This window comes from Nannospalax galili, unplaced genomic scaffold (assembly GCF_000622305.1).
Source record: "Nannospalax galili isolate Female #2095 unplaced genomic scaffold, S.galili_v1.0 scaffold290, whole genome shotgun sequence".
Classification (NCBI taxonomy): domain Eukaryota; kingdom Metazoa; phylum Chordata; class Mammalia; order Rodentia; family Spalacidae; genus Nannospalax; species Nannospalax galili.
In genome coordinates this window covers 826,656-847,367 of record NW_008331486.1, presented here as the reverse complement: position 1 = coordinate 847,367, position 20,712 = coordinate 826,656, and the positions used below count along the sequence as shown (strand labels likewise).

The window sequence follows — 20,712 nt, the reverse complement described above, 5'->3', positions numbered from 1 at the left end:
TAATTTGGTGTTTAACACCTAAACTTAAGCATTACCAACCCTCAGTAAACTTCTTTTAAACAACTATCCATAATGCAAAATTTCAAAACCCAAAGAAGTAAATGAAAATAATAACCATTTATTTATTCTGAAACTATCACTTTTGCTTCATGTTCTCCTGGCTACCTTTTACTCATTTAGGTTGCTGTCCTCTGCCTCTTCTAGAAATCCCATTCCTGTTCCTCTTTTCTAGGCTATCTTATAAACCAACATGGTTATAGCTATTATATGCTAATATACTTTAGCACTACCTTTTCTTTTAAATTCCATATAGACATTTGTGTTTTCTTTCCTTTCTATTCACTATCAAGTGTCTGATATGGTCCAGGTACTAGGATTAGTATTATGATTAGGAATAAGATGTATTGATAGGTAGATACCCCTCTAAGTGGTAGAGAAAATGGACTGTCAAACAATTAACTATACTACAGGTCAGTGCTCGCTATATGCTAAGGGAGTTCTGAGAATACATGACAGGGCTCTACTACAATGCCCCATGGTCATCTTAAAACCAATTTTATGTATCCCAAACCAAATGATTTAACCTTCTTACATCACACAAGCATATTCATCCAGGTTTTCTCTATCTTAACTACAAATGCAAGAGAAACAAAAGAGAAAAACTTTGATCATTCTTTTTTAAAATTTTTAATGTGTATGTGTATTGCATGTATTGCCTGCACATAAGAAAGTGCACCGTGTCGTGCAATGCCCGCGGAGGTCAGAAGAGGCTGTCAAAACCCCTGGGACTGGAGTTACGGACCACTGTTAGCTGCCAGGTGAGTGCTGGGATTCGAACCTGGGTCTTCTGCAAGAACTGCCAGTGTTCTTAACCGCTGAGCTATCTCTCCAGCCCCATGATCATTCTTTTTCTTATTCTTCCTTGGAATTTTAATAGATTTTAGTAGCAAGCGCATCCCTAATCTATCCCTTCATCATCTCTTGTATTTTACTGTCTTTCAATTTAGCTCTGACAAGTCTCACTCTCTAGACTCTCTAGTCATTAACTCCCTAGTTACCCAATTTCTAAAACTTACATATGATCCCATATCTAACCCACTTCCACCTTCCTCAAAACTCTCATTAGTCCTGAATGAAAATAGAATTAGAGCCAGTGAGAATGGCTCAGCAGGTAAAGGTCCTTGCTGCCAAGCCTGATGACCCGAGCTTGATCCCAGCAACCCACATGGTGAAAGAAAAGAAACCACTCTTTGTGGTATTCTTCTGACCTCACTGCACATGCACAAAATACATAATTTTTTTTTTTTTGGTCTTTTTGAGACAGGGTCTTCTTGTAGCCCTAGCTACAAGGAACTCGCTATATAGACCAGATTGGCGCCGAACTTAGAGATCCGCCTGCCCTCTGCCTCCCAAGTGCTCAGATTAAAGGCGTGCACCACCACACCTGGACCCAAAATACATAAATTTTTAACAATTGAAAAGAAAGAAAACAGAAGTAAATCCAAAGTCCTCGTATCACTTAGTCTTCAAAATAAGTCAATCTATCCTTTTAGCTTTATCAAATCATATCACACAATCCACAAACTATGTCATTAATTTTTATGCTTTCAAGCCTTTGTATACCATAGTTGCTGGGTAAGAAATGTATCTAATTCCTCAGTCAGCTTCTTTTCCTCTAATAACAATTTAGTGACACAGTCAAGAAGTAGTCAACCTTCCCTCTTCCTTCTGAAATGTTTATTATTTCCTGATAGGGCTTCTAAAGCTTTGCTTGCTTTTAAGTTCTATCACAAGAATAATGGCATATACTATTATAGTAAGTAATGTTACATCTCTCTTCTACTTGACAGTATCTACTCTCCATTCATTTCAGGGACAATTAGTATCTATAAACCACCAGGCTATATGCTGAGAATACGTGGTCACAGTGCAGTGTGCCTGAACTTTCTGTAGATAAGGATCCTGTGGGGTTTTTTTTTTTTTTTTTTTTTTCTGTATTATCTTCATACTCTTGCCTACTAGATGTGCTCAGTAAATCTGAGTGGCTGATATAGAGCCCTCCAAATCCAGGGATTTCTCATCTATGGACTCAACTAAGGATCAAAATTATTGCATCCAGGGGCTAGAGAGATGGCTCAGCAGTTAAGAACACTGGCTGCTCTTGCAGAGAATTCAAATTCAATTCCTAGCACCCACATGGCAACTAACAAATATCTGTAACTCCAGTTCCAGGGTAATCCAACACCCTTTTCTGACCTCTGCAGGCATGGCATGACACAGGTGCATGAACAAATGCAGGCAATACAATCATACACATAAAAAAATATACTGCATCCACACTGAACATGTAGACACTTTTTCCCCTATCATCTAAACAATACAATGCAACAACCATTAAAATATTTACATTGTAGGGCTGGAGAGATGGCAGAGCGGTTAAGAACACTGGTTGTTCCTGCAGAAGACCCGGGTTCAAATCCCAGCACCCACACGGCAGCTAACAACTGTCAGTAACTCCAGTTCCAGGGGATCTGACAGCCTCTTCTGACCTCCGACCTCCGTCGGCATTTCATGACACGGGTGCACTTACTTACATGCAGACAATACACGCATACACATAAAATAAAAATAAAATAAAAATTTACATTGTATTGGGTATTCTAAGAGATAATTAAAGTACATGGGACATGCATAGGTATCTAGATTTTATGCAAATATTACACCATTTTGGTATTGGTAAAGTCTTTACACCAACTTCTTCCTCTCCAGAGATACTACTGGGGGACAACTATAGCCATTAGTATTATACTATTATAGTAGGGTTTAGTAATTAAAGGACAAATGGCCAACATGCTATATTACATGAAAGTCATTGAGAATACAGGATACTTAAAATGAAATACACACATACCCCCCCCACACACACACTCTCTCTCTCTTTGGAGAAAAAGTCTCATTATTTAGTCTAGTCTTGCCTTGAACTTGCAACTCTTGCCTCAGCCTCCAAAGTGCTAAGATTATAGGAATATGCCAGCTACCCCCAACTACTACCCTTGTATGCACCTGACTCTTTCAAAACCCCAAAAGTTATGGCCAACAAAATAGTTAAATAACATCAAGTCTCAAAACATACCTTGGATTTCCTTTCCACCAAACACTCATTACTTCCTACTCCCCACCATTTTTCGTTGCTCAATAAGTAAATTTTGTTGCTCAGTAAGCAAGTGAATCTTTATGGAATCTTAAGGAGGATGCTTAAATCATCTTGCTAAATCTAAAAAGAAAGTAATATGTATTAATTACTGAGTGCCACTTTTATGCCCAATGTGGAACTAAAAAGACTTAAAATGCTTTATTGCCAATGTCACACTAACCTTGCCAAATGAATATTAACTTTGTATAACAAACTGAAGCTAACACAGGTTGAGTAACTGGCTTAAATTCACAGAGAAAATGAAACTTGGCCCAAGCTCAGGTATCTGGGTGCCTCTGTTCTTTTCTGAGCTGTCCTCTCCTCTTCCATGTCCCTATCGCCATTCTTCCCCCTTCCAGGTTATCCTCTGTGCTGCTCTCAGCTGTGTCCTTCTAAAACCCAAATCCAGTAGATACTCTGTTCAGAAAGTAAAACAAAACAGGAAGTAACAAAACAATCAATCCTCAAAGATGCTATAGCAGGCCAATTCCTGTGGGGTTTGTAGCCTCTTAAAATAAAATGAGGAAGACTACGGAGATGACTCAGCTGGTACAGTCCTTGCCAGTCATGGCAAGCATGAGGACCTGAGGTCAGATCCCCTGAACCCTTGTTAAAGAAAAATAAGCCAGACAAGGTGGTATGTGTCTGTAACCCCAGGTCTGGCTGGGAAAAGACAGGCAGATCCCTGAGGCTCACTAGCCAGGCAGCTAAAGGATGAGTTTCAGGTTCAATGAGAGACTGCATCATAAAACATAAAGTAGAAAGCAACTGATGCAAACCACCCCAATATTTACCTCTGGCTTCCATATGCACATGTGCGAATACCTACACTAACAAGTACATATACTAAATACAATCCACCCACACACACCCCAAAAAACAAAAATAACAGAACGAAATAAGGTATAGAGTGGGGCTCAGTGGCACAGCACACGCTTAGCATGCATAAGGCTCTGGGTTTGTTCCCCAGCACCAAAATTAATTAAGCCATGCATAAGGCTCTGGGTTTGTTCCCCAGCACCAAAATTAATTAAGCAATGTAACAAAGACTACAAATCATACTATATTCGTCTCAGCTTTTTTTTTTTTCAATCTTAAAACAATTTTTTGGCACTAGTTTTCACATGAATTTCTTATGTGAAAAGGATACAAATCTAACAAACTCAATGGAAAAAACACCCCAACTTTAAAAAAATAAATTCTTTTCCACCGTTAACTGCTAAGCAATACACATGCATTTGTTTTAATGTCTGACTCTAGAGCTATTTCTTTGAATTGTATTAGTGAAGAGTCATAGTGTTAATATTAATGTAAGCCTTCTAATTACTTTCAGCTTAGCTTTATGAAGCAAAAACAAAAGAAAACTTAATTGTCTTGGGTGCACTTGCAATTAAAAACTAGAAGAAAAGAGGGCTGGAGAGACGGCTCAGTGGTGAGTACTTCCTGCTCTTCCAGAGAATCAGGGTTTAGCTCCTAGCACTCATGCAGTGGCTCTTAACTGTCTATCTTGTAATTTCAGTTGGAAGAGATCCAATAACCTCTTCTGGCCTCCATATGTGGTACACTTACAAACACACAGGCAAAATACTCAAACATATTTAAAAAAAAAAAAAAAAGGAGGAAAAAACAGCTTATCTAAAAGTCACTTTTTTTTTTTTTTGAGACAGGGTCTCCCTGTAGCCCCAGCTGTCCCGGAACTCACTATGTAGACCAGGCTGGCCTTGAACTCACAGAGATCTGCCTGCCTCTTTAAAGGTGTAAGCCACCATCCCGGCCTAAAAGTCACTCTTTGAAGAGTGAGAAAAAAAAAAAAAAAAAAAAAAGCCATTACAAATCTCAGGAAGTTCCTAAAAGTTACAAGGCCCCTCCTCAAGTTATACAAGCAGTAACTATTACTGGGAGAAGACTCAGACTGGTTGACCTGCCTGCATGCCATATAAGGCTTTCCCATGATGCAGCTTTGATAAATCTTCACCTATGCTTGAATGGGATTTCCAGTGGTGCACCTGCCTTTGAATCACCCTTTCTCCATACCCCTGGAAGTAACACTAGTAGAAAAATCACTGATTGGCTAAACTAAAAAAACAAGCCACTCTTAGACAAATTATAACCTATGATGCTGTGACAATTTCTCTGAACTACTAAGTTTTTATTCAATTCTAAATGAACCAATGTTACCGAAATTAAAGGAATATAGGATTTTTTTTGAAGGAGCTTATCTTATAAATGGTCCATAAACTGTAATCTTTCTATGCTGACAGTTAAATACATGTAACATAAACTTAACCATTTTAGCCATTTTTAGGTGTATGGTTCTGTGGCATTAAATACATTTATATTGTATCATCACCATCACCTATCTCTAGAAGTTTTGATCCTTCCCAACTGAAACTCTATCCACCAATTCATGCCCCTCCCCCCTTCCAGTCCTCATTCTATGTTGCCATTTGATTTTTTTTCTACTCCTGGGCACCCCTAAGCAACTGAATTACAGAATATTTGTCCTTTTCAAGCTGGCTTCTTTCATTTAGTATAGTACCATCAAGGTTCATTCATGTTGTAGAAGTAGTTAGAATTTTTAAAAAGAATTTTTTTTAAAGGCTGAATCATAATCCATTGTATGTATTAGTTTATCCATTTCATCCTAGTTTAAAATCCTGAGTGTAGCATTATGAGAAACTTAGGATAGAACTCACAAAATGAGGGGCTGGGGAGATGGCTCAACAGTAAAGAGCACTTGCTACTCTTGCAGAAGAGTCAGGTTTGGTTCCTAGCACCCACATGGTGGCTAATCACCAACTATAACCTCAGTTCCAGGGCATCTGGCCTCAGAGGGCATCAGGCATGCATGTGGTACACATACATATATGCAGGCAAACAAACACACCTCAAAGAGGTACAGTAAAATGTTTTTATGTTCTCATGAGTAACCAAGCCTTACCAGACTGTTTATTTAAAGGCAATACTTTAGTCTAATAGGAAGAAAACAGAAGAGTTACATTTGTTTTTTTTCTGTTTTAAACTTGGGCAATGTTGATTTCATTTAGGTAAAATGAAGGGACTGAACCCTATTATTTTATAAATGTATCTAGGAAACAAGAAAATATTAGGTACTTTGAGTATAATTCCCCGTTGAGTTAGTTCTAAGTAGCTCCATTTTTATCAAAGGAGAAATTATCTCAAAATCATTATGTACGTAGTTTACCCCCAATCATATAAGAAAGTGTACAACTTTGGGATGCCTATGTCTTTCTGACCCCAAAGCTAATGCTCATTCTACTATAACTTAATATTACTGATGAAAAGTACCAAGGGTAATAAGTGGGGATGAAATGTACCTAGAACAATGCACCTCTAACTGTGCTGATTAGATGAGTGCAATGATGCTCATATCTTAAAAGAAATAAAACACTGTAAATGATTTTCCTGTGTTCTCGTGGCTACTTCAGGAAATAGTACTTTTATTTTTTCCAGAACTCTAAGTTTGCTGGCTTCATGCCACTTCAACACAGTATCTATAAAACTAAATATTGAAATTGCTCTTTGAATGCCATTTTCACAATAGAAACTACTGGGAACACCAGGAAAAGTAGCTTAATGTTAACGTACTACTAAGGCTTACTCATAGGGTCATATTATATTTCTTTCTGACCAATGCTAGTTTGTTAATTTATTTATTTATATTTGGAGGGCTGGAAAGATGGCTTGGTGGTTGAGAGCACTGGCTGCTCTTGCAGAGGAACTGGGTTCAGTTCCCAGCACCCATATGTTGGCTCACTTCAGTTCTAGGGAATCTGATACCCTCTTTTGGCCCAAGTGGTCACTGCATGCACATGGTACACTTAGATACATGAAGGCAAAACACTCTTACCCATGAAATAATTTTTTAAAGATTTCCCTTTGTGAGCGTGGTGGCACATGCCTTTAATACCAGCACTCAGGAAGCAGAAGCTGGAGTTATTTCTGTGAGATGGAGGCCAGCCTAGTCTACATAGTAAGTTCTAGGCCCGCTGGGGAGACTGTCTCAAAATACAAAATGAGAGTAATACAAAATCACTTTGTATTCACTTTTTCTGAAGAGATTTCTGAAGCATAATGTAATTTACATTAGTATTTTATAAATTTGAAAACAGGACTACTTTACACTATTACAGGACTTTCCAAAGACTTTTTCCTTTTAGGAAATTAGTCAATATGGTTCCTTCTCATCCACAGTTAAGAAAATGAATGCCTTTAATTCCAGCACAGGTGTGTGTGTGTCTGATTTCAACGCTAGCCTGGTCTACATATCCAGGTCAGCTAAAGCTACACAGTGAGACTCTTGTCTCAAAATAAATAGAAAAGAAAATGAATTGATTCCACTTAGAATAGCCTGTATTTAAGATGTGAAATGTCTGCACTATTCATACCTTTAATCTACATGAATTGAATGTCAGGCAAATAAACCATTCAGTAGATGTCTAAAACCTAAGACACATGTAGTTACAGTTTCTCTTTTCTACGATTTCTGCTTATTTTTCAGAAGAATGCATAAAAGCAAACCAAAAATGTGTAATAAATAATGTGTTTTCTATGCCTTTTGATAAGAGAAGGCCATGGTCCATAGCTACACAGAAATGGAAGGATACGAGGAATAGGCACTGTGCAAGAAGATGTAAAATTCACAAATATTTAAACGCCATAGGTGTTTAAAATCTGAAAAGGCCATTTCTTTTCCCACAAACAAAACCAAATATTTAAAAAATAACTGTTGGGGGCTGGAGATAGCACAGCGGTTAAGAACACTGACTGTTCTCACAGAGGACCTGGGTTCGAATCCCAGCACCCAAAGGACAGCTAACAACTGTCTATAACTCCAGTTCCAGGGGATCCGACAGTATCTTCTGTCCTTCACGGGCACTGCACGACACAGGTGCACTTCCTTACATACAGGCAATACACTCATACACATAAAATATAATAAAATATTTTTTAAAAAAGAACTATTTAAGTATTAACTTCTTGAAGGCAAATAGAAATCAGCTTTTGTCTGAATTCCCAGACACTAACTACAATAAAGAAATAATTTCTCTTCTGCAAGTGTATCAGAAGTCTAGACAGAGAAAGTTGTGTGCCAGGGCCAAAGAAATTTATGTGACACAACCCTACTCTGATATTGTTAGAATCAGTTTATTGGGGTACCTTTATTGGGCCACAAAAGCTTATTATAAAAAAACATTAAAAAGCCAGGCGTGGTGGCGCACACCTTTAATCTCAGCACTCGGGAGGCATAGGCAGGCAGATCTCTGTGAGTTCAATGCCAGCCAGGTCTACATAGTGAGTTCCAGGACAGCTGGAGCTACAGGGAGACCCTGTCTCAAAAAGACCAAAAAAAAAAAAATTTCCATCAATATTATACAAATAACATCTAATCCAATTTATACTTGAATGCACTTACACTTATATTTAAAGCACATTTCAAGAGTCTTCATAACACTTCTTTTAAGTAATACATGAATCATCCTCAGAAAAGAGAAAACAGGATTGTAACTATAGGCTGTGGGTTATAATTACCAACATGTATAAAAGCAAATGGGAAGAGAAAGTTCAAAAATAAATTGTTAAACTTTGAGTTAATAGTATGTCAAAGTTACCACAGAAACTCATTAGCTAATACACCACAGATCTGTCAAAGACTTGAGCTATGTGTGATGGTACATCACTGAAATTCCAGGAGTCAGAAGGCTGAAACAGGGCAATCACTAGTTTGAGGCCAGCCTGGGCTACGCTATCCTCCAAAACAAAAAGAAAAAGTTAAGACTTTAGTATAGAGAAAAATTTATTGCCACAAATATCTCCGGATCCCAAGGATTACTGGTTTATAACTTAAGCGTTGATACTGTTAAGATTGCTTTAACAATTGTACACTGATTCTTGGGGAAGTACGAACTCCCAAATTTGGCAGCAAAGCCAAACAATCAAAATTTATTTTAAATTTTATTGCCAAGGTAACAATGTTTAATGCTAACCATGAACTTAAAGACAGATTTAGGCCTTTATTTTACTCGTTAAAGAGTGATTGGGAAAAGGGATGAGGGTAATTAGGCCTCACAAAATTCTTCTCTGAGAGAAAACAATCTTCAGAGTATTATGGTGAACTTGGAAAGTGGAGGGAGACTTCCAGGCCAAATTCTAGAAAGTAACATATTCATGACTTGCATACTTCCATATTTGGTCAATCTTTGCACACAAAGAGAAACAAGGCTGTTAAGAGTCAATAACAGCAGTTGCAATGTAAGTTTAAATGCCCAAACAAAATTGTTTGGCTTTTAAGTTTCTTAAAGAACAACAATTCCAGAAGAGGGGTGAAAGTGGAAGGGGAGGACCAGGTAACTAGCTTAGGAGGAAACAACAAAATATCCCAAACAGCCTAAGGTACCATAATGTTTTCCTCTCAGGAATAAACATGGGCATCATCCTTAGCTCTGGATTTTCTTTCTTCTGGCTCAAATGGCAAAAAAATAGCAAAAACAAGTAAACCATAAAAGTACCAAAATGCTTTAAATACACTAGCTAAATTGGTACTTTAATACTTGAGTTCTATTTCCAAGAAAATATTGAGTCACGTACTCATTCATTACACATGCTGAAGAAGTATAATGATATCTGATAATACTCCAAGTTGCAGACATGATTATGGACAGCCTATGTCAAAACCTTAGCACACCAGTGTTTTCATAAAGATGCTCAACAATGGCCCTGATTTAAACTAATTCCTTCAAAGTGACTTGTTAAATTACCAGGAAATAACCCATATTGAAAGTCATACAAAGTAATCACTTATAAACTAAAAACAAAATACCATGCCAAAATGCACACAACTGACAGGTTAACTTCCTGAAGATATACCTTACTAAGGCCAATGCATTAAATGTAAACAGTTATAAAATTAAAACAATGGCTGGGAGTGTACCTTGGTGACAGAGCAAAGAATTCCATCAACAGCATGAAGACACAAAGAAAAATCAACAAAAACTGAAAAATGAAGTGTACCATAACATAGCATCATTTCAACTTTAATCATGAAACTGGGTTAATAGTTTGTATTAAAGTCACAGGTAAATTTTGTTTTGGTTGTTGTACTCTGAGACCAGGTCTTGCTATACAGGCCAGACTGGCCAGGATCTTAAGATCCTCCTGCCTCAGCTACTGAGAGCATGACATGCTAATTTTAAATGTGAATGCCTACAAACCAATCAATCACATGTTCAATTTTAAGGCAAATTCAGATCTACAAATGAAGATCATTAAAAATTCTCTCCTGCCAGGCGTGGTGGCACACACCTTTAATCTCAGCACTCAGGAGGCAGAGGCAGGCGGATCTCTGTGAGTTCAAGGCCAGCTTGGTCTACATAGTGAGTTCCAGGACAACTGGGGCTACAGGAAGACCCTGCTTCAAAAAGAAAAAAAAAAAAAAAAAGAAAAAAAAACCTCTCCTTTATTCATTTTCTATTTTCTAAGAAAGCTATACTTAACGTGTTTCGTATAAAGCCTAATTTATAGCACCATATATAGACATGGATTAAGGCAACAGGTCCTTTGATTACATTTTTAAAAAGGTTAGATGTATACTTCCTTGGCATCAGATGTTTTTCCAAACTACCTTTCAGCTTAATGTGACAGTTTCACTACCTTTCATTGTTTTTCTGACTAAATAAAGTAGCTGGAAGTCCATATACTTATCACTTTTCAGTCACAAGAATGTAAATACAGGTGTTGATCTAAATGAAAATATCAAAAACACCGTGAAACCCTGTCTCTGACAGCCTTCTTTCGTGGTGGTGGGGACCCCGCCCTGCGCCCCCGGACAAAAGCCAAAATTTGATCTCAAATTCAAGTTGGAACATGATTTTTAAACGGAACACTTCAACAGTCGGCTTAGGACATTGACCTCCCAGAGAAAAGAATCCTCCAGTCACCGCAGGTATGCAGATGCCTGCCTGCAAAAGCAGGTGCAAACGACAAATCTAAGTTCCTAAGTAGGCCAGGCGTTGGAGAGCGAGCTCCAGGAAGCCCGAGGCTAGCCTTGGGTTCAACCCGCACTAGCCCAAGGTACTGGAGCAAGCAGTCTGCTACTGACAGACGGAAAGGGGGAATTGCAGGGCACGCTAACTGCAGGTGTGGAATGAGACAGGAACACCAGTGGGAGATGGCAGAACACGAAACGAGACCAAGTCCTTCCAAGCAGGCCAGCCCGCGGCCCAGGCCAGCGGTCACTCACGGACCTAGGCACGCGAAGACGGAGGCGGAGGACGCAACCGAATTCCCAAACAGGACCGAACCAGAACAGCCAAGGCGAGGGGAAAACCCGCTTTGCTGGGGACCAGAGCGCCGTGGAAAAGGCAGCCGGGCAGGGATCGTAAGACCGACACCCACCCAGACAGGGGGAACCGGTTTGGGCAGGGGCGCTCGGGCATCGGCCCGCGCATGCGCCGTCCCCCCCCCATCGCGGCTCCCCCACCCCCAATCTCAACTCCCCTCAGAACTCGGCGGGTCGAGGAAGCTCCGCGCAGCCCCCGGCCAACAGGGCAGCCTGGCTTCCGCAGGGCCGGGGGATGAAGCGCGGGGATGGGGACACCGGGGTGATGGGAGGGGACCAGCGACCGTACCCGACCTGCCGCCGCCGCTGCCGAGCGCCGTCCGGGAGACTGCGCCGCCTGGGCCTCCCTGCCGCCCTTGCCCTCCCCTGCCGTCCCCGCCCCCTGCTCACGTGAGGCGGCTGCTTCCGCCCTCCGCCCCGCCTCAAAGGCCGGCCGCGACGACGAGCGGCCCATTCGGGGGGGCTTTAAAACGCCGGCGGATCTGCGCCCTATCGACCGACTGGAGTCCCCGGCTGAGCGGCCCCTGTCACGGTCCTGTCCCGCACTCAGCGGGGCCTCAACTCCCCTTTACTCGCCAGGGCAGAGGACCGCAGCGACGGCGAGAAGCGCATTCGGTTTAAACCGGCCTCGCCTCATTCAGCTCCGCACAAGTCTGGAAGGATCGGGCGGGAGCGCAGTACAGCCAACCTCAGAATCCAACCTCGAAGTCCGGATTTGCCTCCGAGTCTGAGTACCATGGAGGGACGCGACACTCTGCCTGTGCCGGGCACTGAGCAAGCCAGAATAGCAAGGCTGTTCCAGACTGAGACTCGAGGATGGGGATTTGAAAAGCATTCAGAGGTGGATGTTGAGCAACAGCAATAAAGCGAGCTTTAAAGTTCCTATCCTGAATGAATATTTCACGTATTTGGGAGTAAGACAGGTATTATGCAAGGTTTTAAAATTTTATTAGCAGTAGTACTGAGTATCGAACCTTGGACGACACTCATGCCAGGCAATCACTTTACCACTGTAGCCCAACCGTTTAAAAAAATTGTGACAAGATCTCACTAAGCTGCCCAGGTTGCCTTTGAACCCGTCATCCTTCTGTCTCAGGAGACCTGGGATTACAGGTCTTTCCCACCAGGCACAGGTGCTGCTGCTACACAAGTCATGATAACTTATAAAACACTTCTACAGCCTCTTACTCGCTATTCAGATGACATGGTATTTTCCTAGTGAGTCATTTACAATGTTTCCAGTGGATATTGCATCCAAATCAACCAGAGAAAAGCAATTAAGAAAAAGCTGTGCTGCGACCGTCTGTGGCTTGTCTATCACAAAAGACCTGACCGCACCGTGAGACAAGAGTTGTTCCTTATCTCCTTCTATGCACTCATTTTAAAATATGCAGATACTTCGAGGGAAAAATTAAAATCTCCTGAACTCTTTGACAATGTGTTTATTATTTTCGTAGCCAATTTTCATGTCTCTTGATTCATAACATTTACATGTGTAAATAGACTAGTTTTCTTAAGTAAAACTTTATTACATAACCAGTGTAATGTTAGGGGAAAAAAAATAAAAAAAAACAGGCACATCACATTTTCACCACTAATGTTAATATTTCAGTGCACAATATTGGTTTTTGACACAGGGTCTCCTATAGCCCAGGCTGTTCTCGAATTCTTGATCCTTCTCCCAAATGCTGGGATAACAGGTATGTGCCACTATAGAAGTGTAATTTTTTTTAAGTATATTTTTTTATTTTATGTGTGTGTACTGTTTGCATGTATGTGAGTGCACCCGTGTCATGCAATGCTGTGGAGGAATAGGGCATCGAAGTCCCCTGGAACTGGAGTTAAGGACGGTTCGTAGCCACCATGTGGGTGCTGGGAATCAAACCCAGGTCCTCTTCAAGAGCAGTCAGTGCTCTTAACTGCTGAGCATCTCTCCAGCCCCAGAAGTCTTAATTTTCCTGATCTTACCTTATTTCAGAAAAGTTTTCTCACACCTAATAATAATATCATTAATTGTAACTAGTTATAAACTAGTTATAACTAGTTTTAAACTATAAAATTCAAAGAGGATTAAATCAATGAATGACTCGTTTCATAAATCAGAAAACCCGAAGTGCAAAATTCCTGGATTTGAATGTTTGCTTCAAGAAGTCTTAGAATTTGTCTTCTAAGCCCTGTATTTTTACCAGAAGGCTCAGTGAATTAAACATTTTGGAATGATTTATGTCATATACAATATTGTGTTATACTTCGTGTTTCCGGATAGTAGATACAGTACATATTATTTAGTATACAATATAATTTACTGTGTACAATAAGGATGCTGATGTTGAATGCTGAATTAGTAATGATGTAAGTGCTATATTTATTGAGTCCCTCCATATACATCCCCTTTTTTCCTCTCTGAGACAGGGTCTCATGTATCCCAGGCTGGCCTCGAATTCATCATATAGTAGAGGATGACTCTGGACTTCTGATCCTCTTAACTGTACCTCCTAGTGCTTGGGATTACAGGCATGCACCAGCACACCCAGTTTTATGTGATGCAGGGTATCAATTGCAGAGCTTCTTGCATGCTAGGTAAGCACTCTATAACCTGCACAAAATCCCCAGTCCCTATAGAATCTTTTTAAAAAACAGACTTCATATAGTATATAGGCGCTTACCACATCACATAATGTCTTATCCCATTGACAGAGAACTAATTTTTGGCTTTCAAATATGCTTGACTTTTACCAACAAGTACCTCTGAACCTTAGAACATATGATTACAATGCATGAGTAGAATTTGGGGCTGTTGTGAAATAAAGCACTTAGGTAGGCAAGAACCAGAGTAGGAAGGTCTCTGAATGTTAAAATAAGGAAACTGAAATTCAATCTATAGACACAAGGGTGTCCCTGGGTATTTTTAAGGGTGGTGGCAATATCAGGTTTAGATTTTTGAAAGCTAACTCTGGTAAGATTAGAAGGGCAAAGCAGCAAGCCAACAGAAGAGTTTGGGGGCTGCTGAGGAAAAGGCGAGAATGGTGGAGAAATATTCAAAATAAAACAGCCCCCATCCCCAAATCAATCTTTCAAGCTTGCTGATACTTTCTCCTGGTTGCTCAAATCTCCCTTTGAAGTCCTCCAATCAATCTATGTGGGGGTGGAGGGGGCGCACATGGGTGTATGCCAGTACTTATGTGCATGTGCGTGTGGAGGTCTGAGGATAACCCCACATGTTTTTACTCAGGTTGTACCCACCTTTGTTTTTTCATACAGGGTCTCTCACTGGCTTGGCATTCATTCATTAGGCTAGACTGGCTGGCCATCAAACCCCAGGGATCCGCCTATCTCCACCTCCCCAGCATTGGGATTATAAACATGCACCACTGGGCCTGGTTTACTTATGTGGGTTCTGGGGATTGAACCTGGGTCCTATGCTTGCACTAATGGAGCCATCTCCCTGCCCCAACAATCAATATTTCTTTTCTATTGTACTTTTCAACTCAGGAATTCCATTTTGTCCCCTCTTTATAACTTCTCTCTTTAATGATACTCTCCTTTTGTTCATACATTGTTTTTCTGACTTCATTCCTGAGTCTGGATTTGATCACCACCAGCACCAGTTCCCGCACGCACACATTTAGCAAAGTAAGTTAAAAACAAAGCCTTTATATATTCAGATATCGGTGCTTCCTCAGGGATAGATGGTTGACTGAGTTTATTCTTTTGAATGAGCCATACTTTATTTCTTTATATGCCTTGTGATTTTTGTTGTTGAAAATTAAGACATTTGAATCATGTGGTGATGCTAGGAATCAAAATCATCCTCTTACCCCTGATTTGATGGAGTTTTAATTTTTTTAGTTGATTGGCTGTTGGTTCATTTTTAGTTCTCTCTGTGCTGGGGATCAGAATGAACCTAAGGTAAAAATTGAAGGTCTTCTTGGGTCTTTTCTGAGTTTGGATCCCCACCTGGCTATGCACAGTAGCTGAGTGCTCCAGTAGCTGTTGCTTTTGAATGTCCCAATCTTAAAATGTCTTGCTTCCAAATAGGATAGGAGGGAAACAAACAAACAAAAAAACAATACAGATGGTGTTCCTTTAAACCTCCCACAAATTGTGTGAAAAGGTAGATTGAAACTATGGCGGATAGCCTGGGCTTATATCCCAAGGATGAAAAGAAGCAATGAGACTGAGGACATACTACCTACAAGGCCCTAGGTTCAAGCCCCAACACTGGAAAAAGGAAGGAAGGGAGGGAGGGAGATAAAGCATTCATTCATTTTCTGGCTGCTCTGCTCTGTCACATCCTTGGATCCAGATGGGCTGAAATCTCTGAAACCATGAATCAAAATAAATCTTCCTCAAAAAAGAGGGGGGGTGGGAGTTAAACAATTCTTGGGGGGGCTCAGTGGTTAAAAGAACTCGCTCCTCTTACAGAGGAGCTAGCATCATAACTCCAGGTCCAGGGTGTTTGTCGCCCTCTTCTGGCCTCTGGGGGCATTGCATGCATGAGTGCACTTACATACATACAGACAAAACACTCATATACATAAAGATTTCAAAAGTAAACAATTCTTAAAATACTGTAAGACTACAATACTCTCTGTTCAACAGTGGGTAGAATAACCATATGGGAGGCTGGAGAGATGGCTCAGCGGTTAAGAACACTGCACAACACGGGTGCACTCACATACATGCAGGCAATATACTCATACACATAAAATAAAAATAATAAAATATTAAAAAAAATAATCATATGATCATGTGTCGGTGGTGCACACCTGTAGTCCCAGCACTTGGGAGGTAGAGACAGGCAGATCTCTGTGAGTTCAAGGCCAGCCTGGTCTACATAGTGAATTCCAAGACAGCTGGGGCCACAGGGAGACCCTGCTTCAATAAGACCAAAAAAAAAAAAAAAAAAAAAAATCATATGGAAGGTAAATAGTAAAGAGGGGAACCGAACATCACAAAAAATCAACTAGACTTCACAAACATACATAGAACATTCCATACAACAGCAGAATACATATAGTTTACAAGTCCACATGGGACATTCACCAGGATGGATGATATGTTAGGCCACAAAACAAGTCTTAATAGATTTTCCTAGTCTATGCAGAATATCTTCTCTCAACTTTTTTAAAAAAATATTTTTATTATTTTTATTTTATGTGTATGAGTGTATTGCCTGCATGTAGTTAAGTGCACCTGTGTCGTGCAATGCCTGAGGACAGAAGAGGCTGTCGGATCCCCTGGAACTGGAGTTACAGACAGTTGTTAGCTGCCATGTGGGTGCTGGGATTCGAACCCAGGTCTTCTGCAAGAACAGCCAGTGTTCTTAACTGCTGAGCCATCTCTCCAGCCCATCTTCTCTCAATTTAATAGATGAAGTTAGAAATTAATGCAAAAAAAAAAAAAAACCTGGCAAATTCACGAATATGTGAAATTAAACAACCAATAGGTGAGAGAAGAAATCCAAAGAGAAATCATAAAATAAGTAGAAATAAACATAGCACTTATACTAAAATTTATAAGCTAGAGTTATAATAATTATTAGAGGAAAATTAATTATAAATATATTTAAAAAGAGACCTCAGAACTGGGTGTGGTAGAGTAGATGGCATTCCTGTAATCCCAGTACTTCATAGGCAGAGGCGGAAGGATCAATAATTCAAAGCTATGTTTATCAAAATAGTGAACTCAAAGCCAGTCTGGGCTACAGGAGAACCTGTTTGAAAAAACTAAAATACTGACTGGGTGTGGTGGTAAACACCTTTAATCCCAGCACTCAGAAGGCAGGAGATTGAGACCAGCCTGGTCAACATAGTGAGTTCCAGGCCAGCTAGGGCTATAGGGAGACCCTGTCTCAACACGCTCTGGCATGCGCACACGTACATACGCATACACACACACACACACACACACACACACACACAAAACAACAAAGCATTCAGATCAATAACCTAAATCTTACACCCAAAAAGGACCTGGGAAGAGAGACATATGTGAAATATAAAGCTAACATAAAAACCAAAAAAATAAAGATTAAACCAGAGTTAAAAATAGAGGTTGAAAAGAGAAAAATCAACAAAAACTTGATTCTGAGAAAGATAACAAAATTGATAAATGTTTTGCTAGACTAATGAAGAAAAGAGAATTTGCAAAAACTGTAGTCAGAGATGAAATGGGATATCACTATCAAAATTACAGAGATTTTAAAACATGCAACAACTAAGTGCTAAAAATAAGATAGTCTAGGGGAAAAAAATGGACAAATTCCTTGTGTTGGGTAAATGCATTCTCTGAGGAAAAGAGAGGGTAGGTCTAGAGACCCAGAGAGAAGCGGCACACACTGAGAAAAAGTAGTAGTTGGCACCATTTTTGGGAGGGGTGAACAGCCCAGCCGGCAAGCAGGGTGAACGAGCCCACCACAGTGGACCCTGTAGGGGGTCAGTTGCATGGACAGCTACGGAACTAACCTTGGGCAGGGCATAGCCCCCAAGAGGGGTCATGGTGGCTGGGATCTCAAAGCGGATCTCAAAGCATAGCCAAAATGTAAAAGATGGACTATGGGAGCTTATCCTTTGTAAGTACCCTTTCCTTTCCAATGCTAAAACCCAAATAATAGGAGGTATTCCTTCAGTTTGTCAGCCCTAGGGCCTCAGAGGGCTCAGGGGGAGTCTCCCAAGAAGCGGGAGGGGAAAATTTAGTGAAACACCTTGAAACACAGAAATTACCTAAACTGGTTCAAGAAGAAACAGAAAACCTCAATAGCCCTATTAAAAAGTAAAGAGATCTGACTTAGTAATTAAAACTTCCCAACAAAGTCTCACATCGTATGGTCTTATCAGCAAATTCTATTAAATGTTAAGGAAGAATTAAGTTTTGCTGAAAGTTTTGCAAAAAAATTGAGGCAAGAATGGTTCCTAATACATTCTATGAGGATTTTATCAATACCAAAGTCAGACAAACGCATTAAATAAAATTATAGGTCAAAATCACAGGTGGAACTCTCTGAACTCCGAGCTACCAGTAGTGAGACCTTGCCTCAAAAAATAAATAAATAAATAAATAAATAAATAAATAAATAATATCAAAAGCATATTAAGAGGATTTTCACCATGACCATGTAGGATTTAATCTACTCTGTGAATGCAAAAGTGTTTTAACAAAATCAATCGATGGAATAGAAAAAAATCATTAATAGAACAAAGAGTGGGACACACGATCATCTCAACTAATGTAGAAGTTGCATTTGAAAGACTCCAACAACCTTTCATGATAACACACCTGGGATAGTTAAGAATTGACAGAAACTCTTTCAGCATGATAAAGGTGTTTATGGAAAAACTCATCACTCAGGCCAGGCATGGTGGTGCCCGCCTTTAATCCCAGCACTTGGGAGGCAGAGGACAGCCTGGTCTACATAGTGAGTTCCAGGACAGCTGGGGCTACAGGGAGACCCTGTCTCAAAAAGACAAAAACAAAACAAACAAACAAAAATTCCCCTTAACAGCTGGGGTAAGACAAGGATGTCCATTTTACTTTACTGTTACTAAACCCATTCAATATTGTTCCAAATACCTAGAGCTATTAGACAAGAGTAAAAAGCAGCTGACCGGAAAAGAAGAGGTGAAACATCTGTATTCATAGACGACACCTTCCTGTACTTCAAAAATTCCAGAGAAGCCACAAGAGAGCTACTAGAGCTAAATAAATGAATGGCATGGGCACAAGACCAACACACAAAAATCAGTCTGGTTTTTGTGGACACTAGCAATACATAATATGAAAGAAAACCAGGGAAGGAATTCCAATTAAAATATGAGAATGAAACACGAAAAAATATTGCTGAAAGAAATGAATAGAGACCTAAAGAAACAGACACGGACAAGACATAAAATAATATTACTGTTAGTACTATTCAAAGCAACCTATACATCCCATAAAGCTACTTTTCCAAAAGCCTTTTTCTGAGAAATGGAAAAGTCAATCTCAAATTCATAGGTTAGTAGGGATGGGGATGTACCTCAGCAGTGTAGTACCTGCCTACCATTAAATTACCAGGTTCGATCCCCAGTACCACATTCAAATGGAAGTGAAAAAACCCTGAGTAGCCCAAACCGACTTGAATAAAGTTGTGAGACTCACACTCAGTAAACGCAAAACCTACTACAAAGTCACAGTAATTCAAACAGCATGACAATACATATGGACAGGTAGACAGCCCAGAAAGAAACTCATACATGGTTAACTGATTCTCAACAAGTCCACTCAACAGGGGAAAGGGCCATCTTTTCAACAAATATTGGAAAAAACTGAACATCCACTAAAGAATAAGTTGGGAATAGCCAGTTGTGGTTACACAACCTTGCACTTAAAGCAGAGGCAGGCAAAGGTCTGTGAATTCGAGGCCATCCTGGTCTACATAGCGAGTTCCAGGACAGCTCAGGCTACAGGGAGACCCTGTCTCAAAAAGACCAAAAAAAAAAGCTACTGATCTTTAAATTTGGTATATAATTTAAAATTTAAGTGATCATTTTTTGTATGTTTTGCATAATAAAAGCTCCCCCCCTCCAAAAGAGATAAAAAATGGGAGAACGTAGAAAAGAAGCGGATTGGTAAAGCAAAAGGGTTCTAGAATGATACTCAAATTCTCTCGTTGAGAGTAGTACGTGGATGATTCCTATCACCAACACAAGAACTGCAGCAGACAATAGTCGCACTAACACCAGACCATCAATTAGAAATTCGTCTGGCAGTTGGCTCTGGAGGTCAAGGGAGGACCATGGCTGGCGAGAGATCTGTGCAAGGCCAGTCTCCTACCGGGTTATGGAAGCTACGGGAATACCAGAGATAGACCTAAGGACGCGGCGGGAAGATCCCAAAGGCACACGAGCATCCACAGGGAAGCGAAGCCACCGATCTCCGCATGCCCGGTTCCCGCGCGGCTAGTCCACATCCCTGCGTGGGAGGGACTTACCACGGCTAGCCCGCGGAGGGGCCCAGCAGGCCCATGCAGACAGAGGCCGCCGAGAACGCAGCTGGCGTCCGCCTCCAAGCCAAGGCCAGGCCCGCGAAGCCGCCCAGAACAGGCGCGGCAGCAACACGCCAAAGCTCGGCCCGCGCCCCGCCCACTACGCGGAAAGTCCCTCTCGGGGGCCCGTCGTCC

The 20,712-nt window shown here is 40.6% G+C and overlaps 1 protein-coding gene across 5 annotated transcripts in view; it reads right to left on the bottom strand.

Annotated features, from left to right (window-relative positions):
- Rabgap1 (RAB GTPase activating protein 1) overlaps positions 1 to 20,631 on the bottom strand; it is a 166,620-nt gene extending 145,989 nt beyond the window's left edge. Inside the window, exons 1-2 of one of the 5 annotated variants that reach the window (XM_029559441.1) lie at positions 3,375 to 3,610; positions 3,134 to 3,274 (exon numbers count right to left, since the gene is read on the bottom strand). The gene's annotated coding sequence lies outside the window, so the exon portion shown is untranslated. Of the gene's footprint in view, positions 1 to 3,133; positions 3,275 to 3,374; positions 3,611 to 11,841; positions 11,932 to 20,523 lie in introns of those variants that run through there. The other 4 variants (XM_008824430.3, XM_008824420.3, XM_029559439.1 and 1 more) reach the window with 4 other exon arrangements.
- Positions 20,632 to 20,712: the final 81 nt, after the last annotated feature.